General features: G+C 45.8%; 42 non-coding genes across 42 annotated transcripts; all 42 read right to left on the bottom strand.

Moving 5' to 3' along the window:
- Positions 1 to 428: 428 nt before the first annotated feature.
- trnah-gug (transfer RNA histidin (anticodon GUG)) lies at positions 429 to 500 on the bottom strand. Its single transcript has one exon. It is a non-coding gene; the product is annotated as a tRNA-His (tRNA).
- A 342-nt stretch (positions 501 to 842) lies between these two features.
- trnam-cau (transfer RNA methionine (anticodon CAU)) lies at positions 843 to 915 on the bottom strand. The gene has a single exon. It is a non-coding gene; the product is annotated as a tRNA-Met (tRNA).
- Positions 916 to 1,261: 346 nt separating this feature from the next.
- trnar-acg (transfer RNA arginine (anticodon ACG)) lies at positions 1,262 to 1,334 on the bottom strand. Its single transcript has one exon. It is a non-coding gene; the product is annotated as a tRNA-Arg (tRNA).
- Positions 1,335 to 1,966: 632 nt separating this feature from the next.
- trnah-gug (transfer RNA histidin (anticodon GUG)) lies at positions 1,967 to 2,038 on the bottom strand. The gene has a single exon. It is a non-coding gene; the product is annotated as a tRNA-His (tRNA).
- A 342-nt stretch (positions 2,039 to 2,380) lies between these two features.
- Positions 2,381 to 2,453, bottom strand: trnam-cau (transfer RNA methionine (anticodon CAU)). The gene has a single exon. It is a non-coding gene; the product is annotated as a tRNA-Met (tRNA).
- A 346-nt stretch (positions 2,454 to 2,799) lies between these two features.
- On the bottom strand, positions 2,800 to 2,872 carry trnar-acg (transfer RNA arginine (anticodon ACG)). The gene has a single exon. It is a non-coding gene; the product is annotated as a tRNA-Arg (tRNA).
- A 1,465-nt stretch (positions 2,873 to 4,337) lies between these two features.
- trnar-acg (transfer RNA arginine (anticodon ACG)) lies at positions 4,338 to 4,410 on the bottom strand. Its single transcript has one exon. It is a non-coding gene; the product is annotated as a tRNA-Arg (tRNA).
- A 632-nt stretch (positions 4,411 to 5,042) lies between these two features.
- trnah-gug (transfer RNA histidin (anticodon GUG)) lies at positions 5,043 to 5,114 on the bottom strand. The gene has a single exon. It is a non-coding gene; the product is annotated as a tRNA-His (tRNA).
- Positions 5,115 to 5,456: 342 nt separating this feature from the next.
- On the bottom strand, positions 5,457 to 5,529 carry trnam-cau (transfer RNA methionine (anticodon CAU)). The gene has a single exon. It is a non-coding gene; the product is annotated as a tRNA-Met (tRNA).
- Positions 5,530 to 5,875: 346 nt separating this feature from the next.
- Positions 5,876 to 5,948, bottom strand: trnar-acg (transfer RNA arginine (anticodon ACG)). The gene has a single exon. It is a non-coding gene; the product is annotated as a tRNA-Arg (tRNA).
- Positions 5,949 to 7,413: 1,465 nt separating this feature from the next.
- Positions 7,414 to 7,486, bottom strand: trnar-acg (transfer RNA arginine (anticodon ACG)). The gene has a single exon. It is a non-coding gene; the product is annotated as a tRNA-Arg (tRNA).
- Positions 7,487 to 8,118: 632 nt separating this feature from the next.
- On the bottom strand, positions 8,119 to 8,190 carry trnah-gug (transfer RNA histidin (anticodon GUG)). Its single transcript has one exon. It is a non-coding gene; the product is annotated as a tRNA-His (tRNA).
- Positions 8,191 to 8,532: 342 nt separating this feature from the next.
- On the bottom strand, positions 8,533 to 8,605 carry trnam-cau (transfer RNA methionine (anticodon CAU)). Its single transcript has one exon. It is a non-coding gene; the product is annotated as a tRNA-Met (tRNA).
- Positions 8,606 to 8,951: 346 nt separating this feature from the next.
- trnar-acg (transfer RNA arginine (anticodon ACG)) lies at positions 8,952 to 9,024 on the bottom strand. Its single transcript has one exon. It is a non-coding gene; the product is annotated as a tRNA-Arg (tRNA).
- Positions 9,025 to 9,656: 632 nt separating this feature from the next.
- On the bottom strand, positions 9,657 to 9,728 carry trnah-gug (transfer RNA histidin (anticodon GUG)). Its single transcript has one exon. It is a non-coding gene; the product is annotated as a tRNA-His (tRNA).
- A 342-nt stretch (positions 9,729 to 10,070) lies between these two features.
- trnam-cau (transfer RNA methionine (anticodon CAU)) lies at positions 10,071 to 10,143 on the bottom strand. The gene has a single exon. It is a non-coding gene; the product is annotated as a tRNA-Met (tRNA).
- A 346-nt stretch (positions 10,144 to 10,489) lies between these two features.
- On the bottom strand, positions 10,490 to 10,562 carry trnar-acg (transfer RNA arginine (anticodon ACG)). Its single transcript has one exon. It is a non-coding gene; the product is annotated as a tRNA-Arg (tRNA).
- A 632-nt stretch (positions 10,563 to 11,194) lies between these two features.
- trnah-gug (transfer RNA histidin (anticodon GUG)) lies at positions 11,195 to 11,266 on the bottom strand. The gene has a single exon. It is a non-coding gene; the product is annotated as a tRNA-His (tRNA).
- Positions 11,267 to 11,608: 342 nt separating this feature from the next.
- trnam-cau (transfer RNA methionine (anticodon CAU)) lies at positions 11,609 to 11,681 on the bottom strand. The gene has a single exon. It is a non-coding gene; the product is annotated as a tRNA-Met (tRNA).
- A 346-nt stretch (positions 11,682 to 12,027) lies between these two features.
- trnar-acg (transfer RNA arginine (anticodon ACG)) lies at positions 12,028 to 12,100 on the bottom strand. The gene has a single exon. It is a non-coding gene; the product is annotated as a tRNA-Arg (tRNA).
- Positions 12,101 to 12,732: 632 nt separating this feature from the next.
- On the bottom strand, positions 12,733 to 12,804 carry trnah-gug (transfer RNA histidin (anticodon GUG)). The gene has a single exon. It is a non-coding gene; the product is annotated as a tRNA-His (tRNA).
- Positions 12,805 to 13,146: 342 nt separating this feature from the next.
- On the bottom strand, positions 13,147 to 13,219 carry trnam-cau (transfer RNA methionine (anticodon CAU)). Its single transcript has one exon. It is a non-coding gene; the product is annotated as a tRNA-Met (tRNA).
- Positions 13,220 to 13,565: 346 nt separating this feature from the next.
- Positions 13,566 to 13,638, bottom strand: trnar-acg (transfer RNA arginine (anticodon ACG)). The gene has a single exon. It is a non-coding gene; the product is annotated as a tRNA-Arg (tRNA).
- Positions 13,639 to 14,270: 632 nt separating this feature from the next.
- On the bottom strand, positions 14,271 to 14,342 carry trnah-gug (transfer RNA histidin (anticodon GUG)). Its single transcript has one exon. It is a non-coding gene; the product is annotated as a tRNA-His (tRNA).
- A 342-nt stretch (positions 14,343 to 14,684) lies between these two features.
- On the bottom strand, positions 14,685 to 14,757 carry trnam-cau (transfer RNA methionine (anticodon CAU)). The gene has a single exon. It is a non-coding gene; the product is annotated as a tRNA-Met (tRNA).
- A 346-nt stretch (positions 14,758 to 15,103) lies between these two features.
- On the bottom strand, positions 15,104 to 15,176 carry trnar-acg (transfer RNA arginine (anticodon ACG)). Its single transcript has one exon. It is a non-coding gene; the product is annotated as a tRNA-Arg (tRNA).
- Positions 15,177 to 15,808: 632 nt separating this feature from the next.
- Positions 15,809 to 15,880, bottom strand: trnah-gug (transfer RNA histidin (anticodon GUG)). The gene has a single exon. It is a non-coding gene; the product is annotated as a tRNA-His (tRNA).
- Positions 15,881 to 16,222: 342 nt separating this feature from the next.
- On the bottom strand, positions 16,223 to 16,295 carry trnam-cau (transfer RNA methionine (anticodon CAU)). Its single transcript has one exon. It is a non-coding gene; the product is annotated as a tRNA-Met (tRNA).
- A 346-nt stretch (positions 16,296 to 16,641) lies between these two features.
- Positions 16,642 to 16,714, bottom strand: trnar-acg (transfer RNA arginine (anticodon ACG)). Its single transcript has one exon. It is a non-coding gene; the product is annotated as a tRNA-Arg (tRNA).
- A 632-nt stretch (positions 16,715 to 17,346) lies between these two features.
- Positions 17,347 to 17,418, bottom strand: trnah-gug (transfer RNA histidin (anticodon GUG)). Its single transcript has one exon. It is a non-coding gene; the product is annotated as a tRNA-His (tRNA).
- A 342-nt stretch (positions 17,419 to 17,760) lies between these two features.
- On the bottom strand, positions 17,761 to 17,833 carry trnam-cau (transfer RNA methionine (anticodon CAU)). Its single transcript has one exon. It is a non-coding gene; the product is annotated as a tRNA-Met (tRNA).
- Positions 17,834 to 18,884: 1,051 nt separating this feature from the next.
- Positions 18,885 to 18,956, bottom strand: trnah-gug (transfer RNA histidin (anticodon GUG)). The gene has a single exon. It is a non-coding gene; the product is annotated as a tRNA-His (tRNA).
- A 342-nt stretch (positions 18,957 to 19,298) lies between these two features.
- On the bottom strand, positions 19,299 to 19,371 carry trnam-cau (transfer RNA methionine (anticodon CAU)). Its single transcript has one exon. It is a non-coding gene; the product is annotated as a tRNA-Met (tRNA).
- Positions 19,372 to 19,717: 346 nt separating this feature from the next.
- On the bottom strand, positions 19,718 to 19,790 carry trnar-acg (transfer RNA arginine (anticodon ACG)). The gene has a single exon. It is a non-coding gene; the product is annotated as a tRNA-Arg (tRNA).
- Positions 19,791 to 20,836: 1,046 nt separating this feature from the next.
- On the bottom strand, positions 20,837 to 20,909 carry trnam-cau (transfer RNA methionine (anticodon CAU)). Its single transcript has one exon. It is a non-coding gene; the product is annotated as a tRNA-Met (tRNA).
- A 346-nt stretch (positions 20,910 to 21,255) lies between these two features.
- Positions 21,256 to 21,328, bottom strand: trnar-acg (transfer RNA arginine (anticodon ACG)). The gene has a single exon. It is a non-coding gene; the product is annotated as a tRNA-Arg (tRNA).
- Positions 21,329 to 21,960: 632 nt separating this feature from the next.
- Positions 21,961 to 22,032, bottom strand: trnah-gug (transfer RNA histidin (anticodon GUG)). The gene has a single exon. It is a non-coding gene; the product is annotated as a tRNA-His (tRNA).
- A 342-nt stretch (positions 22,033 to 22,374) lies between these two features.
- Positions 22,375 to 22,447, bottom strand: trnam-cau (transfer RNA methionine (anticodon CAU)). The gene has a single exon. It is a non-coding gene; the product is annotated as a tRNA-Met (tRNA).
- Positions 22,448 to 22,793: 346 nt separating this feature from the next.
- trnar-acg (transfer RNA arginine (anticodon ACG)) lies at positions 22,794 to 22,866 on the bottom strand. The gene has a single exon. It is a non-coding gene; the product is annotated as a tRNA-Arg (tRNA).
- Positions 22,867 to 23,498: 632 nt separating this feature from the next.
- On the bottom strand, positions 23,499 to 23,570 carry trnah-gug (transfer RNA histidin (anticodon GUG)). Its single transcript has one exon. It is a non-coding gene; the product is annotated as a tRNA-His (tRNA).
- Positions 23,571 to 23,912: 342 nt separating this feature from the next.
- On the bottom strand, positions 23,913 to 23,985 carry trnam-cau (transfer RNA methionine (anticodon CAU)). The gene has a single exon. It is a non-coding gene; the product is annotated as a tRNA-Met (tRNA).
- Positions 23,986 to 24,331: 346 nt separating this feature from the next.
- Positions 24,332 to 24,404, bottom strand: trnar-acg (transfer RNA arginine (anticodon ACG)). Its single transcript has one exon. It is a non-coding gene; the product is annotated as a tRNA-Arg (tRNA).
- Positions 24,405 to 24,409: the final 5 nt, after the last annotated feature.

The following is a 24,409-nucleotide window of genomic DNA, read 5'->3' as shown; positions in this document are numbered from 1 at the left end:
ATACTAAACGCTAGACCGTATGGAACACTGAAGAGTAATGTATTGAAGGTGTGGGTCTAGTACATGTCCAGATCTGCTCTCGTTCAAGGTTGCCTTTTTTGAACAGAGAAACGTTTGCCCTGGCTAGTGTCATGACCAGCGGATGGAAGATGGTACCATTCATTTGGCCTATAAATTGGCATTTCCGACTCATAACTTTGCCTTGATATTTTGAATTCTTTGGAAAGTCCCGATGAAATGCAAATAGCAGAGACTAATTCAAAAGTCACCAGATAATGGGCGCCCCTGATCAAATCCCAAGGAAAAGATTAGACATGAATTCAAACGACTCTCTCCACATCCTAAGCACCAAACCTTGTACCCGTTCTACCCTAAAGGATTCCAAAGAAAAGCGTGCGATCAATAGCCAGCCGTACACTGAAAAGGCTTGCCGTGACCCGGATTCGAACCGGGGTTGCTGCGGCCACAACGCAGAGTACTAACCACTATACGATCACGGCTCCTCACCCGTCACAGACTGTAGCAATCAAACGGCATGTGGCCATTTCTACATCAGAGGACAAGTATCCATATGTTGCGGAAGAGTATTGTCTATATAATAATCAAAGCCCACGCTCTTATGGTCCAGTTTATCGTCTTTGTGGAAGAGTTGCACAGATGAGTGAAATGCAGGATCGGATACGTGTTGTCATGTTTCTGGCTTGTGTGATTAACTCTGCAAGGACCAGCATGAAGAACCAACACAGAGCTTGTGAAGGCAGAGAACGGAGCTTGCACACTTTGTTAAAAATGCAAGCAAGACCAGAGCTTAAGGGCATGCATCTGATTTTAAAAGAGCAACCTGCCCCGTGTGAGGATCGAACTCACGACCTTCAGATTATGAGACTGACGCGCTACCTACTGCGCTAACGAGGCACTCATCCCAGACGGGCAAAAAAATATCACTGCCTCATACAATTGCAGCCATCTCTACACTTTTGCGAGAACAGCTGGAAAGGAGTGTTTGGCTACTCGGCTAAGACAACAAAACCACCCACAGGTTAACTCAGCTTTGTCTGAATATGCACCGTTAAACGTTTCTTACTAGAAATACTGCTGAAAGAAAAGTGCAAAATTCACAACTTTGCGCAAATACAATGGAGCACTCATGTTTTCGGCTGTGTGAAAATCTAGGCAGCTTTACCCATGCTTGAACCTCTAGGGAGCCAATGAAAATCAAACAAGTTCCCAAATGGCAAAAAGTAATGAATGAAAAGGTTGCCGAGCCAGCCAGGAGTCGAACCTAGAATCTTCTGATCCGTAGTCAGACGCGTTATCCATTGCGCCACTGGCCCACTGCCGCAGGAAGAGGGATGGACTCTGGAGGACCTTCCCGCCTATGTCTCATGAAACTGATTCATTCAACTCCAAAGCCAAGTACAATCTCAACTTGTGTTGTGGTCTTCAGGATGTTCTCTGCTTTACTCAGCTCGTAAAAGCAGACACAAGAAGATTCCCATACTTGAGTCCAACTCTGCCCGCCTGGGTGAAAACCAGGAATACTAAACGCTAGACCGTATGGAACACTGAAGAGTAATGTATGGAAGGTGTGGGTGTAGTACATGTCCAGATCTGCTCTCGTTCAAGGTTGCCTTTTTTGAACAGAGAAACGTTTGCCCTGGCTAGTGTCATGACCAGCGGATGGAAGATGGTACCATTCATTTGGCCTATAAATTGGCATTTCCGACTCATAACTTTGCCTTGATATTTTGAATTCTTTGGAAAGTCCCGATGAAATGCAAATAGCAGAGACTAATTCAAAAGTCACCAGATAATGGGCGCCCCTGATCAAATCCCAAGGAAAAGATTAGACATGAATTCAAACGACTCTCTCCACATCCTAAGCACCAAACCTTGTACCCGTTCTACCCTAAAGGATTCCAAAGAAAAGCGTGCGATCAATAGCCAGCCGTACACTGAAAAGGCTTGCCGTGACCCGGATTCGAACCGGGGTTGCTGCGGCCACAACGCAGAGTACTAACCACTATACGATCACGGCTCCTCACCCGTCACAGACTGTAGCAATCAAACGGCATGTGGCCATTTCTACATCAGAGGACAAGTATCCATATGTTGCGGAAGAGTATTGTCTATATAATAATCAAAGCCCACGCTCTTATGGTCCAGTTTATTGTCTTTGTGGAAGAGTTGCACAGATGAGTGAAATGCAGGATCGGATACGTGTTGTCATGTTTCTGGCTTGTGTGATTAACTCTGCAAGGACCAGCATGAAGAACCAACACAGAGCTTGTGAAGGCAGAGAACGGAGCTTGCACACTTTGTTAAAAATGCAAGCAAGACCAGAGCTTAAGGGCATGCATCTGATTTTAAAAGAGCAACCTGCCCCGTGTGAGGATCGAACTCACGACCTTCAGATTATGAGACTGACGCGCTACCTACTGCGCTAACGAGGCACTCATCCCAGACGGGCAAAAAAATATCACTGCCTCATACAATTGCAGCCATCTCTACACTTTTGCGAGAACAGCTGGAAAGGAGTGTTTGGCTACTCGGCTAAGACAACAAAACCACCCACAGGTTAACTCAGCTTTGTCTGAATATGCACCGTTAAACGTTTCTTACTAGAAATACTGCTGAAAGAAAAGTGCAAAATTCACAACTTTGCGCAAATACAATGGAGCACTCATGTTTTCGGCTGTGTGAAAATCTAGGCAGCTTTACCCATGCTTGAACCTCTAGGGAGCCAATGAAAATCAAACAAGTTCCCAAATGGCAAAAAGTAATGAATGAAAAGGTTGCCGAGCCAGCCAGGAGTCGAACCTAGAATCTTCTGATCCGTAGTCAGACGCATTAGCCATTGCGCCACTGGCCCACTGCCGCAGGAAGAGGGATGGACTCTGGAGGACCTTCCCGCCTATGTCTCATGAAACTGATTCATTCAACTCCAAAGCCAAGTACAATCTCAACTTGTGTTGTGGTCTTCAGGATGTTCTCTGCTTTACTCAGCTCGTAAAAGCAGACACAAGAAGATTCCCATACTTGAGTCCAACTCTGCCCGCCTGGGTGAAAACCAGGAATACTAAACGCTAGACCGTATGGAACACTGAAGAGTAATGTATGGAAGGTGTGGGTCTAGTACATGTCCAGATCTGCTCTCGTTCAAGGTTGCCTTTTTTGAACAGAGAAACGTTTGCCCTGGCTAGTGTCATGACCAGCGGATGGAAGATGGTACCATTCATTTGGCCTATAAATTGGCATTTCCGACTCATAACTTTGCCTTGATATTTTGAATTCTTTGGAAAGTCCCGATGAAATGCAAATAGCAGAGACTAATTCAAAAGTCACCAGATAATGGGCGCCCCTGATCAAATCCCAAGGAAAAGATTAGACATGAATTCAAACGACTCTCTCCACATCCTAAGCACCAAACCTTGTACCCGTTCTACCCTAAAGGATTCCAAAGAAAAGCGTGCGATCAATAGCCAGCCGTACACTGAAAAGGCTTGCCGTGACCCGGATTCGAACCAGGGTTGCTGCGGCCACAACGCAGAGTACTAACCACTATACGATCACGGCTCCTCACCCGTCACAGACTGTAGCAATCAAACGGCATGTGGCCATTTCTACATCAGAGGACAAGTATCCATATGTTGCGGAAGAGCATTGTCTATATAATAATTAAAGCCCACGCTCTTATGGTCCAGTTTATTGTCTTTGTGGAAGAGTTGCACAGATGAGTGAAATGCAGGATCGGATACGTGTTGTCATGTTTCTGGCTTGTGTGATTAACTCTGCAAGGACCAGCATGAAGAACCAACACAGAGCTTGTGAAGGCAGAGAACGGAGCTTGCACACTTTGTTAAAAATGCAAGCAAGACCAGAGCTTAAGGGCATGCATCTGATTTTAAAAGAGCAACCTGGCCCGTGTGAGGATCTAACTGACGACCTTCAGATTATGAGACTGACGCGCTACCTACTGCGCTAACGAGGCGCTCACCCCAGATGGGCAAAAAAATATCACTGCCTCATACAATTGCAGCCATCTCTACACTTTTGCGAGAACAGCTGGAAAGGAGTGTTTGGCTACTCGGCTAAGACAACAAAACCACCCACAGGTTAACTCAGCTTTGTCTGAATATGCACCGTTAAACGTTTCTTACTAGAAATACTGCTGAAAGAAAAGTGCAAAATTCACAACTTTGCGCAAATACAATGGAGCACTCATGTTTTCGGCTGTGTGAAAATCTAGGCAGCTTTACCCATGCTTGAACCTCTAGGGAGCCAATGAAAATCAAACAAGTTCCCAAATGGCAAAAAGTAATGAATGAAAAGGTTGCCGAGCCAGCCAGGAGTCGAACCTAGAATCTTCTGATCCGTAGTCAGACGCGTTATCCATTGCGCCACTGGCCCACTGCCGCAGGAAGAGGGATGGACTCTGGAGGACCTTCCCGCCTATGTCTCATGAAACTGATTCATTCAACTCCAAAGCCAAGTACAATCTCAACTTGTGTTGTGGTCTTCAGGATGTTCTCTGCTTTACTCAGCTCGTAAAAGCAGACACAAGAAGATTCCCATACTTGAGTCCAACTCTGCCCGCCTGGGTGAAAACCAGGAATACTAAACGCTAGACCGTATGGAACACTGAAGAGTAATGTATGGAAGGTGTGGGTCTAGTACATGTCCAGATCTGCTCTCGTTCAAGGTTGCCTTTTTTGAACAGAGAAACGTTTGCCCTGGCTAGTGTCATGACCAGCGGATGGAAGATGGTACCATTCATTTGGCCTATAAATTGGCATTTCCGACTCATAACTTTGCCTTGATATTTTGAATTCTTTGGAAAGTCCCGATGAAATGCAAATAGCAGAGACTAATTCAAAAGTCACCAGATAATGGGCGCCCCTGATCAAATCCCAAGGAAAAGATTAGACATGAATTCAAACGACTCTCTCCACATCCTAAGCACCAAACCTTGTACCCGTTCTACCCTAAAGGATTCCAAAGAAAAGCGTGCGATCAATAGCCAGCCGTACACTGAAAAGGCTTGCCGTGACCCGGATTCGAACCGGGGTTGCTGCGGCCACAACGCAGAGTACTAACCACTATACGATCACGGCTCCTCACCCGTCACAAACTGTAGCGATCAAACGGCGTGTGGCCATTTCTACATCAGAGGACAAGTATCCATATGTTGCGGAAGAGCATTGTCTATATAATAATCAAAGCCCACGCTCTTATGGTCCAGTTTATCGTCTTTGTGGAAGAGTTGCACAGATGAGTGAAATGCAGGATCGGATACGTGTTGTCATGTTTCTGGCTTGTGTGATTAACTCTGCAAGGACCAGCATGAAGAACCAACACAGAGCTTGTGAAGGCAGAGAACGGAGCTTGCACACTTTGTTAAAAATGCAAGCAAGACCAGAGCTTAAGGGCATGCATCTGATTTTAAAAGAGCAACCTGCCCCGTGTGAGGATCGAACTCACGACCTTCAGATTATGAGACTGACGCGCTACCTACTGCGCTAACGAGGCACTCATCCCAGACGGGCAAAAAAATATCACTGCCTCATACAATTGCAGCCATCTCTACACTTTTGCGAGAACAGCTGGAAAGGAGTGTTTGGCTACTCGGCTAAGACAACAAAACCACCCACAGGTTAACTCAGCTTTGTCTGAATATGCACCGTTAAACGTTTCTTACTAGAAATACTGCTGAAAGAAAAGTGCAAAATTCACAACTTTGCGCAAATACAATGGAGCACTCATGTTTTCGGCTGTGTGAAAATCTAGGCAGCTTTACCCATGCTTGAACCTCTAGGGAGCCAATGAAAATCAAACAAGTTCCCAAATGGCAAAAAGTAATGAATGAAAAGGTTGCCGAGCCAGCCAGGAGTCGAACCTAGAATCTTCTGATCCGTAGTCAGACGCATTAGCCATTGCGCCACTGGCCCACTGCCGCAGGAAGAGGGATGGACTCTGGAGGACCTTCCCGCCTATGTCTCATGAAACTGATTCATTCAACTCCAAAGCCAAGTACAATCTCAACTTGTGTTGTGGTCTTCAGGATGTTCTCTGCTTTACTCAGCTCGTAAAAGCAGACACAAGAAGATTCCCATACTTGAGTCCAACTCTGCCCGCCTGGGTGAAAACCAGGAATACTAAACGCTAGACCGTATGGAACACTGAAGAGTAATGTATGGAAGGTGTGGGTCTAGTACATGTCCAGATCTGCTCTCGTTCAAGGTTGCCTTTTTTGAACAGAGAAACGTTTGCCCTGGCTAGTGTCATGACCAGCGGATGGAAGATGGTACCATTCATTTGGCCTATAAATTGGCATTTCCGACTCATAACTTTGCCTTGATATTTTGAATTCTTTGGAAAGTCCCGATGAAATGCAAATAGCAGAGACTAATTCAAAAGTCACCAGATAATGGGCGCCCCTGATCAAATCCCAAGGAAAAGATTAGACATGAATTCAAACGACTCTCTCCACATCCTAAGCACCAAACCTTGTACCCGTTCTACCCTAAAGGATTCCAAAGAAAAGCGTGCGATCAATAGCCAGCCGTACACTGAAAAGGCTTGCCGTGACCCGGATTCGAACCAGGGTTGCTGCGGCCACAACGCAGAGTACTAACCACTATACGATCACGGCTCCTCACCCGTCACAGACTGTAGCAATCAAACGGCATGTGGCCATTTCTACATCAGAGGACAAGTATCCATATGTTGCGGAAGAGCATTGTCTATATAATAATTAAAGCCCACGCTCTTATGGTCCAGTTTATTGTCTTTGTGGAAGAGTTGCACAGATGAGTGAAATGCAGGATCGGATACGTGTTGTCATGTTTCTGGCTTGTGTGATTAACTCTGCAAGGACCAGCATGAAGAACCAACACAGAGCTTGTGAAGGCAGAGAACGGAGCTTGCACACTTTGTTAAAAATGCAAGCAAGACCAGAGCTTAAGGGCATGCATCTGATTTTAAAAGAGCAACCTGGCCCGTGTGAGGATCTAACTGACGACCTTCAGATTATGAGACTGACGCGCTACCTACTGCGCTAACGAGGCGCTCACCCCAGATGGGCAAAAAAATATCACTGCCTCATACAATTGCAGCCATCTCTACACTTTTGCGAGAACAGCTGGAAAGGAGTGTTTGGCTACTCGGCTAAGACAACAAAACCACCCACAGGTTAACTCAGCTTTGTCTGAATATGCACCGTTAAACGTTTCTTACTAGAAATACTGCTGAAAGAAAAGTGCAAAATTCACAACTTTGCGCAAATACAATGGAGCACTCATGTTTTCGGCTGTGTGAAAATCTAGGCAGCTTTACCCATGCTTGAACCTCTAGGGAGCCAATGAAAATCAAACAAGTTCCCAAATGGCAAAAAGTAATGAATGAAAAGGTTGCCGAGCCAGCCAGGAGTCGAACCTAGAATCTTCTGATCCGTAGTCAGACGCGTTATCCATTGCGCCACTGGCCCACTGCCGCAGGAAGAGGGATGGACTCTGGAGGACCTTCCCGCCTATGTCTCATGAAACTGATTCATTCAACTCCAAAGCCAAGTACAATCTCAACTTGTGTTGTGGTCTTCAGGATGTTCTCTGCTTTACTCAGCTCGTAAAAGCAGACACAAGAAGATTCCCATACTTGAGTCCAACTCTGCCCGCCTGGGTGAAAACCAGGAATACTAAACGCTAGACCGTATGGAACACTGAAGAGTAATGTATGGAAGGTGTGGGTCTAGTACATGTCCAGATCTGCTCTCGTTCAAGGTTGCCTTTTTTGAACAGAGAAACGTTTGCCCTGGCTAGTGTCATGACCAGCGGATGGAAGATGGTACCATTCATTTGGCCTATAAATTGGCATTTCCGACTCATAACTTTGCCTTGATATTTTGAATTCTTTGGAAAGTCCCGATGAAATGCAAATAGCAGAGACTAATTCAAAAGTCACCAGATAATGGGCGCCCCTGATCAAATCCCAAGGAAAAGATTAGACATGAATTCAAACGACTCTCTCCACATCCTAAGCACCAAACCTTGTACCCGTTCTACCCTAAAGGATTCCAAAGAAAAGCGTGCGATCAATAGCCAGCCGTACACTGAAAAGGCTTGCCGTGACCCGGATTCGAACCGGGGTTGCTGCGGCCACAACGCAGAGTACTAACCACTATACGATCACGGCTCCTCACCCGTCACAAACTGTAGCGATCAAACGGCGTGTGGCCATTTCTACATCAGAGGACAAGTATCCATATGTTGCGGAAGAGCATTGTCTATATAATAATCAAAGCCCACGCTCTTATGGTCCAGTTTATCGTCTTTGTGGAAGAGTTGCACAGATGAGTGAAATGCAGGATCGGATACGTGTTGTCATGTTTCTGGCTTGTGTGATTAACTCTGCAAGGACCAGCATGAAGAACCAACACAGAGCTTGTGAAGGCAGAGAACGGAGCTTGCACACTTTGTTAAAAATGCAAGCAAGACCAGAGCTTAAGGGCATGCATCTGATTTTAAAAGAGCAACCTGCCCCGTGTGAGGATCGAACTCACGACCTTCAGATTATGAGACTGACGCGCTACCTACTGCGCTAACGAGGCACTCATCCCAGACGGGCAAAAAAATATCACTGCCTCATACAATTGCAGCCATCTCTACACTTTTGCGAGAACAGCTGGAAAGGAGTGTTTGGCTACTCGGCTAAGACAACAAAACCACCCACAGGTTAACTCAGCTTTGTCTGAATATGCACCGTTAAACGTTTCTTACTAGAAATACTGCTGAAAGAAAAGTGCAAAATTCACAACTTTGCGCAAATACAATGGAGCACTCATGTTTTCGGCTGTGTGAAAATCTAGGCAGCTTTACCCATGCTTGAACCTCTAGGGAGCCAATGAAAATCAAACAAGTTCCCAAATGGCAAAAAGTAATGAATGAAAAGGTTGCCGAGCCAGCCAGGAGTCGAACCTAGAATCTTCTGATCCGTAGTCAGACGCGTTATCCATTGCGCCACTGGCCCACTGCCGCAGGAAGAGGGATGGACTCTGGAGGACCTTCCCGCCTATGTCTCATGAAACTGATTCATTCAACTCCAAAGCCAAGTACAATCTCAACTTGTGTTGTGGTCTTCAGGATGTTCTCTGCTTTACTCAGCTCGTAAAAGCAGACACAAGAAGATTCCCATACTTGAGTCCAACTCTGCCCGCCTGGGTGAAAACCAGGAATACTAAACGCTAGACCGTATGGAACACTGAAGAGTAATGTATGGAAGGTGTGGGTCTAGTACATGTCCAGATCTGCTCTCGTTCAAGGTTGCCTTTTTTGAACAGAGAAACGTTTGCCCTGGCTAGTGTCATGACCAGCGGATGGAAGATGGTACCATTCATTTGGCCTATAAATTGGCATTTCCGACTCATAACTTTGCCTTGATATTTTGAATTCTTTGGAAAGTCCCGATGAAATGCAAATAGCAGAGACTAATTCAAAAGTCACCAGATAATGGGCGCCCCTGATCAAATCCCAAGGAAAAGATTAGACATGAATTCAAACGACTCTCTCCACATCCTAAGCACCAAACCTTGTACCCGTTCTACCCTAAAGGATTCCAAAGAAAAGCGTGCGATCAATAGCCAGCCGTACACTGAAAAGGCTTGCCGTGACCCGGATTCGAACCGGGGTTGCTGCGGCCACAACGCAGAGTACTAACCACTATACGATCACGGCTCCTCACCCGTCACAGACTGTAGCAATCAAACGGCATGTGGCCATTTCTACATCAGAGGACAAGTATCCATATGTTGCGGAAGAGTATTGTCTATATAATAATCAAAGCCCACGCTCTTATGGTCCAGTTTATCGTCTTTGTGGAAGAGTTGCACAGATGAGTGAAATGCAGGATCGGATACGTGTTGTCATGTTTCTGGCTTGTGTGATTAACTCTGCAAGGACCAGCATGAAGAACCAACACAGAGCTTGTGAAGGCAGAGAACGGAGCTTGCACACTTTGTTAAAAATGCAAGCAAGACCAGAGCTTAAGGGCATGCATCTGATTTTAAAAGAGCAACCTGCCCCGTGTGAGGATCGAACTCACGACCTTCAGATTATGAGACTGACGCGCTACCTACTGCGCTAACGAGGCACTCATCCCAGACGGGCAAAAAAATATCACTGCCTCATACAATTGCAGCCATCTCTACACTTTTGCGAGAACAGCTGGAAAGGAGTGTTTGGCTACTCGGCTAAGACAACAAAACCACCCACAGGTTAACTCAGCTTTGTCTGAATATGCACCGTTAAACGTTTCTTACTAGAAATACTGCTGAAAGAAAAGTGCAAAATTCGCAACTTTGCGCAAATACAATGGAGCACTCATGTTTTCGGCTGTGTGAAAATCTAGGCAGCTTTACCCATGCTTGAACCTCTAGGGAGCCAATGAAAATCAAACAAGTTCCCAAATGGCAAAAAGTAATGAATGAAAAGGTTGCCGAGCCAGCCAGGAGTCGAACCTAGAATCTTCTGATCCGTAGTCAGACGCGTTATCCATTGCGCCACTGGCCCACTGCCGCAGGAAGAGGGATGGACTCTGGAGGACCTTCCCGCCTATGTCTCATGAAACTGATTCATTCAACTCCAAAGCCAAGTACAATCTCAACTTGTGTTGTGGTCTTCAGGATGTTCTCTGCTTTACTCAGCTCGTAAAAGCAGACACAAGAAGATTCCCATACTTGAGTCCAACTCTGCCCGCCTGGGTGAAAACCAGGAATACTAAACGCTAGACCGTATGGAACACTGAAGAGTAATGTATGGAAGGTGTGGGTCTAGTACATGTCCAGATCTCCTCTCGTTCAAGGTTGCCTTTTTTGAACAGAGAAACGTTTGCCCTGGCTAGTGTCATGACCAGCGGATGGAAGATGGTACCATTCATTTGGCCTATAAATTGGCATTTCCGACTCATAACTTTGCCTTGATATTTTGAATTCTTTGGAAAGTCCCGATGAAATGCAAATAGCAGAGACTAATTCAAAAGTCACCAGATAATGGGCGCCCCTGATCAAATCCCAAGGAAAAGATTAGACATGAATTCAAACGACTCTCTCCACATCCTAAGCACCAAACCTTGTACCCGTTCTACCCTAAAGGATTCCAAAGAAAAGCGTGCGATCAATAGCCAGCCGTACACTGAAAAGGCTTGCCGTGACCCGGATTCGAACCGGGGTTGCTGCGGCCACAACGCAGAGTACTAACCACTATACGATCACGGCTCCTCACCCGTCACAGACTGTAGCAATCAAACGGCATGTGGCCATTTCTACATCAGAGGACAAGTATCCATATGTTGCGGAAGAGCATTGTCTATATAATAATTAAAGCCCACGCTCTTATGGTCCAGTTTATTGTCTTTGTGGAAGAGTTGCACAGATGAGTGAAATGCAGGATCGGATACGTGTTGTCATGTTTCTGGCTTGTGTGATTAACTCTGCAAGGACCAGCATGAAGAACCAACACAGAGCTTGTGAAGGCAGAGAACGGAGCTTGCACACTTTGTTAAAAATGCAAGCAAGACCAGAGCTTAAGGGCATGCATCTGATTTTAAAAGAGCAACCTGGCCCGTGTGAGGATCTAACTCACGACCTTCAGATTATGAGACTGACGCGCTACCTACTGCGCTAACGAGGCGCTCACCCCAGATGGGCAAAAAAATATCACTGCCTCATACAATTGCAGCCATCTCTACACTTTTGCGAGAACAGCTGGAAAGGAGTGTTTGGCTACTCGGCTAAGACAACAAAACCACCCACAGGTTAACTCAGCTTTGTCTGAATATGCACCGTTAAACGTTTCTTACTAGAAATACTGCTGAAAGAAAAGTGCAAAATTCACAACTTTGCGCAAATACAATGGAGCACTCATGTTTTCGGCTGTGTGAAAATCTAGGCAGCTTTACCCATGCTTGAACCTCTAGGGAGCCAATGAAAATCAAACAAGTTCCCAAATGGCAAAAAGTAAAGAATGAAAAGGTTGCCGAGCCAGCCAGGAGTCGAACCTAGAATCTTCTGATCCGTAGTCAGACGCGTTATCCATTGCGCCACTGGCCCACTGCCGCAGGAAGAGGGATGGACTCTGGAGGACCTTCCCGCCTATGTCTCATGAAACTGATTCATTCAACTCCAAAGCCAAGTACAATCTCAACTTGTGTTGTGGTCTTCAGGATGTTCTCTGCTTTACTCAGCTCGTAAAAGCAGACACAAGAAGATTCCCATACTTGAGTCCAACTCTGCCCGCCTGGGTGAAAACCAGGAATACTAAACGCTAGACCGTATGGAACACTGAAGAGTAATGTATTGAAGGTGTGGGTCTAGTACATGTCCAGATCTGCTCTCGTTCAAGGTTGCCTTTTTTGAACAGAGAAACGTTTGCCCTGGCTAGTGTCATGACCAGCGGATGGAAGATGGTACCATTCATTTGGCCTATAAATTGGCATTTCCGACTCATAACTTTGCCTTGATATTTTGAATTCTTTGGAAAGTCCCGATGAAATGCAAATAGCAGAGACTAATTCAAAAGTCACCAGATAATGGGCGCCCCTGATCAAATCCCAAGGAAAAGATTAGACATGAATTCAAACGACTCTCTCCACATCCTAAGCACCAAACCTTGTACCCGTTCTACCCTAAAGGATTCCAAAGAAAAGCGTGCGATCAATAGCCAGCCGTACACTGAAAAGGCTTGCCGTGACCCGGATTCGAACCGGGGTTGCTGCGGCCACAACGCAGAGTACTAACCACTATACGATCACGGCTCCTCACCCGTCACAGACTGTAGCAATCAAACGGCATGTGGCCATTTCTACATCAGAGGACAAGTATCCATATGTTGCGGAAGAGTATTGTCTATATAATAATCAAAGCCCACGCTCTTATGGTCCAGTTTATTGTCTTTGTGGAAGAGTTGCACAGATGAGTGAAATGCAGGATCGGATACGTGTTGTCATGTTTCTGGCTTGTGTGATTAACTCTGCAAGGACCAGCATGAAGAACCAACACAGAGCTTGTGAAGGCAGAGAACGGAGCTTGCACACTTTGTTAAAAATGCAAGCAAGACCAGAGCTTAAGGGCATGCATCTGATTTTAAAAGAGCAACCTGCCCCGTGTGAGGATCGAACTCACGACCTTCAGATTATGAGACTGACGCGCTACCTACTGCGCTAACGAGGCACTCATCCCAGACGGGCAAAAAAATATCACTGCCTCATACAATTGCAGCCATCTCTACACTTTTGCGAGAACAGCTGGAAAGGAGTGTTTGGCTACTCGGCTAAGACAACAAAACCACCCACAGGTTAACTCAGCTTTGTCTGAATATGCACCGTTAAACGTTTCTTACTAGAAATACTGCTGAAAGAAAAGTGCAAAATTCACAACTTTGCGCAAATACAATGGAGCACTCATGTTTTCGGCTGTGTGAAAATCTAGGCAGCTTTACCCATGCTTGAACCTCTAGGGAGCCAATGAAAATCAAACAAGTTCCCAAATGGCAAAAAGTAATGAATGAAAAGGTTGCCGAGCCAGCCAGGAGTCGAACCTAGAATCTTCTGATCCGTAGTCAGACGCGTTATCCATTGCGCCACTGGCCCACTGCCGCAGGAAGAGGGATGGACTCTGGAGGACCTTCCCGCCTATGTCTCATGAAACTGATTCATTCAACTCCAAAGCCAAGTACAATCTCAACTTGTGTTGTGGTCTTCAGGATGTTCTCTGCTTTACTCAGCTCGTAAAAGCAGACACAAGAAGATTCCCATACTTGAGTCCAACTCTGCCCGCCTGGGTGAAAACCAGGAATACTAAACGCTAGACCGTATGGAACACTGAAGAGTAATGTATGGAAGGTGTGGGTCTAGTACATGTCCAGATCTGCTCTCGTTCAAGGTTGCCTTTTTTGAACAGAGAAACGTTTGCCCTGGCTAGTGTCATGACCAGCGGATGGAAGATGGTACCATTCATTTGGCCTATAAATTGGCATTTCCGACTCATAACTTTGCCTTGATATTTTGAATTCTTTGGAAAGTCCCGATGAAATGCAAATAGCAGAGACTAATTCAAAAGTCACCAGATAATGGGCGCCCCTGATCAAATCCCAAGGAAAAGATTAGACATGAATTCAAACGACTCTCTCCACATCCTAAGCACCAAACCTTGTACCCGTTCTACCCTAAAGGATTCCAAAGAAAAGCGTGCGATCAATAGCCAGCCGTACACTGAAAAGGCTTGCCGTGACCCGGATTCGAACCGGGGTTGCTGCGGCCACAACGCAGAGTACTAACCACTATACGATCACGGCTCCTCACCCGTCACAGACTGTAGCAATCAAACGGCATGTGGCCATTTCTACATCAGAGGACAAGTATCCATATGTTGCGGAAGAGTATTGTCTATATAATAATCAAAGCCCACGCTCTTATGGTCCAGTTTATTGTCTTTGTGGAAGAGTTGCACAGATGAGTGAAATGCAGGATCGGATACGTGTTGTCATGTTTCTGGCTTGTGTGATTAACTCTGCAAGGACCAGCATGAAGAACCAACACAGAGCTTGTGAAGGCAGAGAACGGAGCTTGCACACTTTGTTAAAAATGCAAGCAAGACCAGAGCTTAAGGGCATGCATCTGATTTTAAAAGAGCAACCTGCCCCGTGTGAGGATCGAACTCACGACCTTCAGATTATGAGACTGACGCGCTACCTACTGCGCTAACGAGGCACTCATCCCAGACGGGCAAAAAAATATCACTGCCTCATACAATTGCAGCCATCTCTACACTTTTGCGAGAACAGCTGGAAAGGAGTGTTTGGCTACTCGGCTAAGACAACAAAACCACCCACAGGTTAACTCAGCTTTGTCTGAATATGCACCGTTAAACGTTTCTTACTAGAAATACTGCTGAAAGAAAAGTGCAAAATTCACAACTTTGCGCAAATACAATGGAGCACTCATGTTTTCGGCTGTGTGAAAATCTAGGCAGCTTTACCCATGCTTGAACCTCTAGGGAGCCAATGAAAATCAAACAAGTTCCCAAATGGCAAAAAGTAATGAATGAAAAGGTTGCCGAGCCAGCCAGGAGTCGAACCTAGAATCTTCTGATCCGTAGTCAGACGCATTAGCCATTGCGCCACTGGCCCACTGCCGCAGGAAGAGGGATGGACTCTGGAGGACCTTCCCGCCTATGTCTCATGAAACTGATTCATTCAACTCCAAAGCCAAGTACAATCTCAACTTGTGTTGTGGTCTTCAGGATGTTCTCTGCTTTACTCAGCTCGTAAAAGCAGACACAAGAAGATTCCCATACTTGAGTCCAACTCTGCCCGCCTGGGTGAAAACCAGGAATACTAAACGCTAGACCGTATGGAACACTGAAGAGTAATGTATGGAAGGTGTGGGTCTAGTACATGTCCAGATCTGCTCTCGTTCAAGGTTGCCTTTTTTGAACAGAGAAACGTTTGCCCTGGCTAGTGTCATGACCAGCGGATGGAAGATGGTACCATTCATTTGGCCTATAAATTGGCATTTCCGACTCATAACTTTGCCTTGATATTTTGAATTCTTTGGAAAGTCCCGATGAAATGCAAATAGCAGAGACTAATTCAAAAGTCACCAGATAATGGGCGCCCCTGATCAAATCCCAAGGAAAAGATTAGACATGAATTCAAACGACTCTCTCCACATCCTAAGCACCAAACCTTGTACCCGTTCTACCCTAAAGGATTCCAAAGAAAAGCGTGCGATCAATAGCCAGCCGTACACTGAAAAGGCTTGCCGTGACCCGGATTCGAACCGGGGTTGCTGCGGCCACAACGCAGAGTACTAACCACTATACGATCACGGCTCCTCACCCGTCACAGACTGTAGCAATCAAACGGCATGTGGCCATTTCTACATCAGAGGACAAGTATCCATATGTTGCGGAAGAGTATTGTCTATATAATAATCAAAGCCCACGCTCTTATGGTCCAGTTTATTGTCTTTGTGGAAGAGTTGCACAGATGAGTGAAATGCAGGATCGGATACGTGTTGTCATGTTTCTGGCTTGTGTGATTAACTCTGCAAGGACCAGCATGAAGAACCAACACAGAGCTTGTGAAGGCAGAGAACGGAGCTTGCACACTTTGTTAAAAATGCAAGCAAGACCAGAGCTTAAGGGCATGCATCTGATTTTAAAAGAGCAACCTGCCCCGTGTGAGGATCGAACTCACGACCTTCAGATTATGAGACTGACGCGCTACCTACTGCGCTAACGAGGCACTCATCCCAGACGGGCAAAAAAATATCACTGCCTCATACAATTGCAGCCATCTCTACACTTTTGCGAGAACAGCTGGAAAGGAGTGTTTGGCTACTCGGCTAAGACAACAAAACCACCCACAGGTTAACTCAGCTTTGTCTGAATATGCACCGTTAAACGTTTCTTACTAGAAATACTGCTGAAAGAAAAGTGCAAAATTCACAACTTTGCGCAAATACAATGGAGCACTCATGTTTTCGGCTGTGTGAAAATCTAGGCAGCTTTACCCATGCTTGAACCTCTAGGGAGCCAATGAAAATCAAACAAGTTCCCAAATGGCAAAAAGTAATGAATGAAAAGGTTGCCGAGCCAGCCAGGAGTCGAACCTAGAATCTTCTGATCCGTAGTCAGACGCGTTATCCATTGCGCCACTGGCCCACTGCCGCAGGAAGAGGGATGGACTCTGGAGGACCTTCCCGCCTATGTCTCATGAAACTGATTCATTCAACTCCAAAGCCAAGTACAATCTCAACTTGTGTTGTGGTCTTCAGGATGTTCTCTGCTTTACTCAGCTCGTAAAAGCAGACACAAGAAGATTCCCATACTTGAGTCCAACTCTGCCCGCCTGGGTGAAAACCAGGAATACTAAACGCTAGACCGTATGGAACACTGAAGAGTAATGTATGGAAGGTGTGGGTCTAGTACATGTCCAGATCTGCTCTCGTTCAAGGTTGCCTTTTTTGAACAGAGAAACGTTTGCCCTGGCTAGTGTCATGACCAGCGGATGGAAGATGGTACCATTCATTTGGCCTATAAATTGGCATTTCCGACTCATAACTTTGCCTTGATATTTTGAATTCTTTGGAAAGTCCCGATGAAATGCAAATAGCAGAGACTAATTCAAAAGTCACCAGATAATGGGCGCCCCTGATCAAATCCCAAGGAAAAGATTAGACATGAATTCAAACGACTCTCTCCACATCCTAAGCACCAAACCTTGTACCCGTTCTACCCTAAAGGATTCCAAAGAAAAGCGTGCGATCAATAGCCAGCCGTACACTGAAAAGGCTTGCCGTGACCCGGATTCGAACCGGGGTTGCTGCGGCCACAACGCAGAGTACTAACCACTATACGATCACGGCTCCTCACCCGTCACAGACTGTAGCAATCAAACGGCATGTGGCCATTTCTACATCAGAGGACAAGTATCCATATGTTGCGGAAGAGTATTGTCTATATAATAATCAAAGCCCACGCTCTTATGGTCCAGTTTATTGTCTTTGTGGAAGAGTTGCACAGATGAGTGAAATGCAGGATCGGATACGTGTTGTCATGTTTCTGGCTTGTGTGATTAACTCTGCAAGGACCAGCATGAAGAACCAACACAGAGCTTGTGAAGGCAGAGAACGGAGCTTGCACACTTTGTTAAAAATGCAAGCAAGACCAGAGCTTAAGGGCATGCATCTTATTTTAAAAGAGCAACCTGCCCCGTGTGAGGATCGAACTCACGACCTTCAGATTATGAGACTGACGCGCTACCTACTGCGCTAACGAGGCACTCATCCCAGACGGGCAAAAAAATATCACTGCCTCATACAATTGCAGCCATCTCTACACTTTTGCGAGAACAGCTGGAAAGGAGTGTTTGGCTACTCGGCTAAGACAACAAAACCACCCACAGGTTAACTCAGCTTTGTCTGAATATGCACCGTTAAACGTTTCTTACTAGAAATACTGCTGAAAGAAAAGTGCAAAATTCACAACTTTGCGCAAATACAATGGAGCACTCATGTTTTCGGCTGTGTGAAAATCTAGGCAGCTTTACCCATGCTTGAACCTCTAGGGAGCCAATGAAAATCAAACAAGTTCCCAAATGGCAAAAAGTAATGAATGAAAAGGTTGCCGAGCCAGCCAGGAGTCGAACCTAGAATCTTCTGATCCGTAGTCAGACGCGTTATCCATTGCGGCACTGGCCCACTGCCGCAGGAAGAGGGATGGACTCTGGAGGACCTTCCCGCCTATGTCTCATGAAACTGATTCATTCAACTCCAAAGCCAAGTACAATCTCAACTTGTGTTGTGGTCTTCAGGATGTTCTCTGCTTTACTCAGCTCGTAAAAGCAGACACAAGAAGATTCCCATACTTGAGTCCAACTCTGCCCGCCTGGGTGAAAACCAGGAATACTAAACGCTAGACCGTATGGAACACTGAAGAGTAATGTATGGAAGGTGTGGGTCTAGTACATGTCCAGATCTGCTCTCGTTCAAGGTTGCCTTTTTTGAACAGAGAAACGTTTGCCCTGGCTAGTGTCATGACCAGCGGATGGAAGATGGTACCATTCATTTGGCCTATAAATTGGCATTTCCGACTCATAACTTTGCCTTGATATTTTGAATTCTTTGGAAAGTCCCGATGAAATGCAAATAGCAGAGACTAATTCAAAAGTCACCAGATAATGGGCGCCCCTGATCAAATCCCAAGGAAAAGATTAGACATGAATTCAAACGACTCTCTCCACATCCTAAGCACCAAACCTTGTACCCGTTCTACCCTAAAGGATTCCAAAGAAAAGCGTGCGATCAATAGCCAGCCGTACACTGAAAAGGCTTGCCGTGACCCGGATTCGAACCGGGGTTGCTGCGGCCACAACGCAGAGTACTAACCACTATACGATCACGGCTCCTCACCCGTCACAGACTGTAGCAATCAAACGGCATGTGGCCATTTCTACATCAGAGGACAAGTATCCATATGTTGCGGAAGAGTATTGTCTATATAATAATCAAAGCCCACGCTCTTATGGTCCAGTTTATTGTCTTTGTGGAAGAGTTGCACAGATGAGTGAAATGCAGGATCGGATACGTGTTGTCATGTTTCTGGCTTGTGTGATTAACTCTGCAAGGACCAGCATGAAGAACCAACACAGAGCTTGTGAAGGCAGAGAACGGAGCTTGCACACTTTGTTAAAAATGCAAGCAAGACCAGAGCTTAAGGGCATGCATCTGATTTTAAAAGAGCAACCTGCCCCGTGTGAGGATCGAACTCACGACCTTCAGATTATGAGACTGACGCGCTACCTACTGTGCTAACGAGGCACTCATCCCAGACGGGCAAAAAAATATCACTGCCTCATACAATTGCAGCCATCTCTACACTTTTGCGAGAACAGCTGGAAAGGAGTGTTTGGCTACTCGGCTAAGACAACAAAACCACCCACAGGTTAACTCAGCTTTGTCTGAATATGCACCGTTAAACGTTTCTTACTAGAAATACTGCTGAAAGAAAAGTGCAAAATTCACAACTTTGCGCAAATACAATGGAGCACTCATGTTTTCGGCTGTGTGAAAATCTAGGCAGCTTTACCCATGCTTGAACCTCTAGGGAGCCAATGAAAATCAAACAAGTTCCCAAATGGCAAAAAGTAATGAATGAAAAGGTTGCCGAGCCAGCCAGGAGTCGAACCTAGAATCTTCTGATCCGTAGTCAGACGCGTTATCCATTGCGCCACTGGCCCACTGCCGCAGGAAGAGGGATGGACTCTGGAGGACCTTCCCGCCTATGTCTCATGAAACTGATTCATTCAACTCCAAAGCCAAGTACAATCTCAACTTGTGTTGTGGTCTTCAGGATGTTCTCTGCTTTACTCAGCTCGTAAAAGCAGACACAAGAAGATTCCCATACTTGAGTCCAACTCTGCCCGCCTGGGTGAAAACCAGGAATACTAAACGCTAGACCGTATGGAACACTGAAGAGTAATGTATGGAAGGTGTGGGTCTAGTACATGTCCAGATCTGCTCTCGTTCAAGGTTGCCTTTTTTGAACAGAGAAACGTTTGCCCTGGCTAGTGTCATGACCAGCGGATGGAAGATGGTACCATTCATTTGGCCTATAAATTGGCATTTCCGACTCATAACTTTGCCTTGATATTTTGAATTCTTTGGAAAGTCCCGATGAAATGCAAATAGCAGAGACTAATTCAAAAGTCACCAGATAATGGGCGCCCCTGATCAAATCCCAAGGAAAAGATTAGACATGAATTCAAACGACTCTCTCCACATCCTAAGCACCAAACCTTGTACCCGTTCTACCCTAAAGGATTCCAAAGAAAAGCGTGCGATCAATAGCCAGCCGTACACTGAAAAGGCTTGCCGTGACCCGGATTCGAAACGGGGTTGCTGCGGCCACAACGCAGAGTACTAACCACTATACGATCACGGCTCCTCACCCGTCACAGACTGTAGCAATCAAACGGCATGTGGCCATTTCTACATCAGAGGACAAGTATCCATATGTTGCGGAAGAGTATTGTCTATATAATAATCAAAGCCCACGCTCTTATGGTCCAGTTTATCGTCTTTGTGGAAGAGTTGCACAGATGAGTGAAATGCAGGATCGGATACGTGTTGTCATGTTTCTGGCTTGTGTGATTAACTCTGCAAGGACCAGCATGAAGAACCAACACAGAGCTTGTGAAGGCAGAGAACGGAGCTTGCACACTTTGTTAAAAATGCAAGCAAGACCAGAGCTTAAGGGCATGCATCTGATTTTAAAAGAGCAACCTGCCCCATGTGAGGATCGAACTCACGACCTTCAGATTATGAGACTGACGCGCTACCTACTGCGCTAACGAGGCACTCATCCCAGAAGGGCAAAAAAATATCACTGCCTCATACAATTGCAGCCATCTCTACACTTTTGCGAGAACAGCTGGAAAGGAGTGTTTGGCTACTCGGCTAAGACAACAAAACCACCCACAGGTTAACTCAGCTTTGTCTGAATATGCACCGTTAAACGTTTCTTACTAGAAATACTGCTGAAAGAAAAGTGCAAAATTCACAACTTTGCGCAAATACAATGGAGCACTCATGTTTTCGGCTGTGTGAAAATCTAGGCAGCTTTACCCATGCTTGAACCTCTAGGGAGCCAATGAAAATCAAACAAGTTCCCAAATGGCAAAAAGTAATGAATGAAAAGGTTGCCGAGCCAGCCAGGAGTCGAACCTAGAATCTTCTGATCCGTAGTCAGACGCGTTATCCATTGCGCCACTGGCCCACTGCCGCAGGAAGAGGGATGGACTCTGGAGGACCTTCCCGCCTATGTCTCATGAAACTGATTCATTCAACTCCAAAGCCAAGTACAATCTCAACTTGTGTTGTGGTCTTCAGGATGTTCTCTGCTTTACTCAGCTCGTAAAAGCAGACACAAGAAGATTCCCATACTTGAGTCCAACTCTGCCCGCCTGGGTGAAAACCAGGAATACTAAACGCTAGACCGTATGGAACACTGAAGAGTAATGTATGGAAGGTGTGGGTCTAGTACATGTCCAGATCTGCTCTCGTTCAAGGTTGCCTTTTTTGAACAGAGAAACGTTTGCCCTGGCTAGTGTCATGACCAGCGGATGGAAGATGGTACCATTCATTTGGCCTATAAATTGGCATTTCCGACTCATAACTTTGCCTTGATATTTTGAATTCTTTGGAAAGTCCCGATGAAATGCAAATAGCAGAGACTAATTCAAAAGTCACCAGATAATGGGCGCCCCTGATCAAATCCCAAGGAAAAGATTAGACATGAATTCAAACGACTCTCTCCACATCCTAAGCACCAAACCTTGTACCCGTTCTACCCTAAAGGATTCCAAAGAAAAGCGTGCGATCAATAGCCAGCCGTACACTGAAAGGGCTTGCCGTGACCCGGATTCGAACCGGGGTTGCTGCGGCCACAACGCAGAGTACTAACCACTATACGATCACGGCTCCTCACCCGTCACAGACTGTAGCAATCAAACGGCATGTGGCCATTTCTACATCAGAGGACAAGTATCCATATGTTGCGGAAGAGTATTGTCTATATAATAATCAAAGCCCACGCTCTTATGGTCCAGTTTATCGTCTTTGTGGAAGAGTTGCACAGATGAGTGAAATGCAGGATCGGATACGTGTTGTCATGTTTCTGGCTTGTGTGATTAACTCTGCAAGGACCAGCATGAAGAACCAACACAGAGCTTGTGAAGGCAGAGAACGGAGCTTGCACACTTTGTTAAAAATGCAAGCAAGACCAGAGCTTAAGGGCATGCATCTGATTTTAAAAGAGCAACCTGCCCCGTGTGAGGATCGAACTCACGACCTTCAGATTATGAGACTGACGCGCTACCTACTGCGCTAACGAGGCACTCATCCCAGACGGGCAAAAAAATATCACTGCCTCATACAATTGCAGCCATCTCTACACTTTTGCGAGAACAGCTGGAAAGGAGTGTTTGGCTACTCGGCTAAGACAACAAAACCACCCACAGGTTAACTCAGCTTTGTCTGAATATGCACCGTTAAACGTTTCTTACTAGAAATACTGCTGAAAGAAAAGTGCAAAATTCACAACTTTGCGCAAATACAATGGAGCACTCATGTTTTCGGCTGTGTGAAAATCTAGGCAGCTTTACCCATGCTTGAACCTCTAGGGAGCCAATGAAAATCAAACAAGTTCCCAAATGGCAAAAAGTAATGAATGAAAAGGTTGCCGAGCCAGCCAGGAGTCGAACCTAGAATCTTCTGATCCGTAGTCAGACGCGTTATCCATTGCACCACTGGCCCACTGCCGCAGGAAGAGGGATGGACTCTGGAGGACCTTCCCGCCTATGTCTCATGAAACTGATTCATTCAACTCCAAAGCCAAGTACAATCTCAACTTGTGTTGTGGTCTTCAGGATGTTCTCTGCTTTACTCAGCTCGTAAAAGCAGACACAAGAAGATTCCCATACTTGAGTCCAACTCTGCCCGCCTGGGTGAAAACCAGGAATACTAAACGCTAGACCGTATGGAACACTGAAGAGTAATGTATGGAAGGTGTGGGTCTAGTACATGTCCAGATCTGCTCTCGTTCAAGGTTGCCTTTTTTGAACAGAGAAACGTTTGCCCTGGCTAGTGTCATGACCAGCGGATGGAAGATGGTACCATTCATTTGGCCTATAAATTGGCATTTCCGACTCATAACTTTGCCTTGATATTTTGAATTCTTTGGAAAGTCCCGATGAAATGCAAATAGCAGAGACTAATTCAAAAGTCACCAGATAATGGGCGCCCCTGATCAAATCCCAAGGAAAAGATTAGACATGAATTCAAACGACTCTCTCCACATCCTAAGCACCAAACCTTGTACCCGTTCTACCCTAAAGGATTCCAAAGAAAAGCGTGCGATCAATAGCCAGCCGTACACTGAAAAGGCTTGCCGTGACCCGGATTCGAACCGGGGTTGCTGCGGCCACAACGCAGAGTACTAACCACTATACGATCACGGCTCCTCACCCGTCACAGACTGTAGCAATCAAACGGCATGTGGCCATTTCTACATCAGAGGACAAGTATCCATATGTTGCGGAAGAGTATTGTCTATATAATAATCAAAGCCCACGCTCTTATGGTCCAGTTTATCGTCTTTGTGGAAGAGTTGCACAGATGAGTGAAATGCAGGATCGGATACGTGTTGTCATGTTTCTGGCTTGTGTGATTAACTCTGCAAGGACCAGCATGAAGAACCAACACAGAGCTTGTGAAGGCAGAGAACGGAGCTTGCACACTTTGTTAAAAATGCAAGCAAGACCAGAGCTTAAGGGCATGCATCTGATTTTAAAAGAGCAACCTGCCCCGTGTGAGGATCGAACTCACGACCTTCAGATTATGAGACTGACGCGCTACCTACTGCGCTAACGAGGCACTCATCCCAGACGGGCAAAAAAATATCACTGCCTCATACAATTGCAGCCATCTCTACACTTTTGCGAGAACAGCTGGAAAGGAGTGTTTGGCTACTCGGCTAAGACAACAAAACCACCCACAGGTTAACTCAGCTTTGTCTGAATATGCACCGTTAAACGTTTCTTACTAGAAATACTGCTGAAAGAAAAGTGCAAAATTCACAACTTTGCGCAAATACAATGGAGCACTCATGTTTTCGGCTGTGTGAAAATCTAGGCAGCTTTACCCATGCTTGAACCTCTAGGGAGCCAATGAAAATCAAACAAGTTCCCAAATGGCAAAAAGTAATGAATGAAAAGGTTGCCGAGCCAGCCAGGAGTCGAACCTAGAATCTTCTGATCCGTAGTCAGACGCGTTATCCATTGCGCCACTGGCCCACTGC

The sequence above is a fragment of the Salminus brasiliensis genome, chromosome 9 (genome assembly GCF_030463535.1).
Source record: "Salminus brasiliensis chromosome 9, fSalBra1.hap2, whole genome shotgun sequence".
In the NCBI taxonomy this organism is placed as follows: Eukaryota; Metazoa; Chordata; class Actinopteri; order Characiformes; family Bryconidae; genus Salminus; species Salminus brasiliensis.
This window is presented reverse-complemented; position numbering and strand designations above follow the sequence as displayed.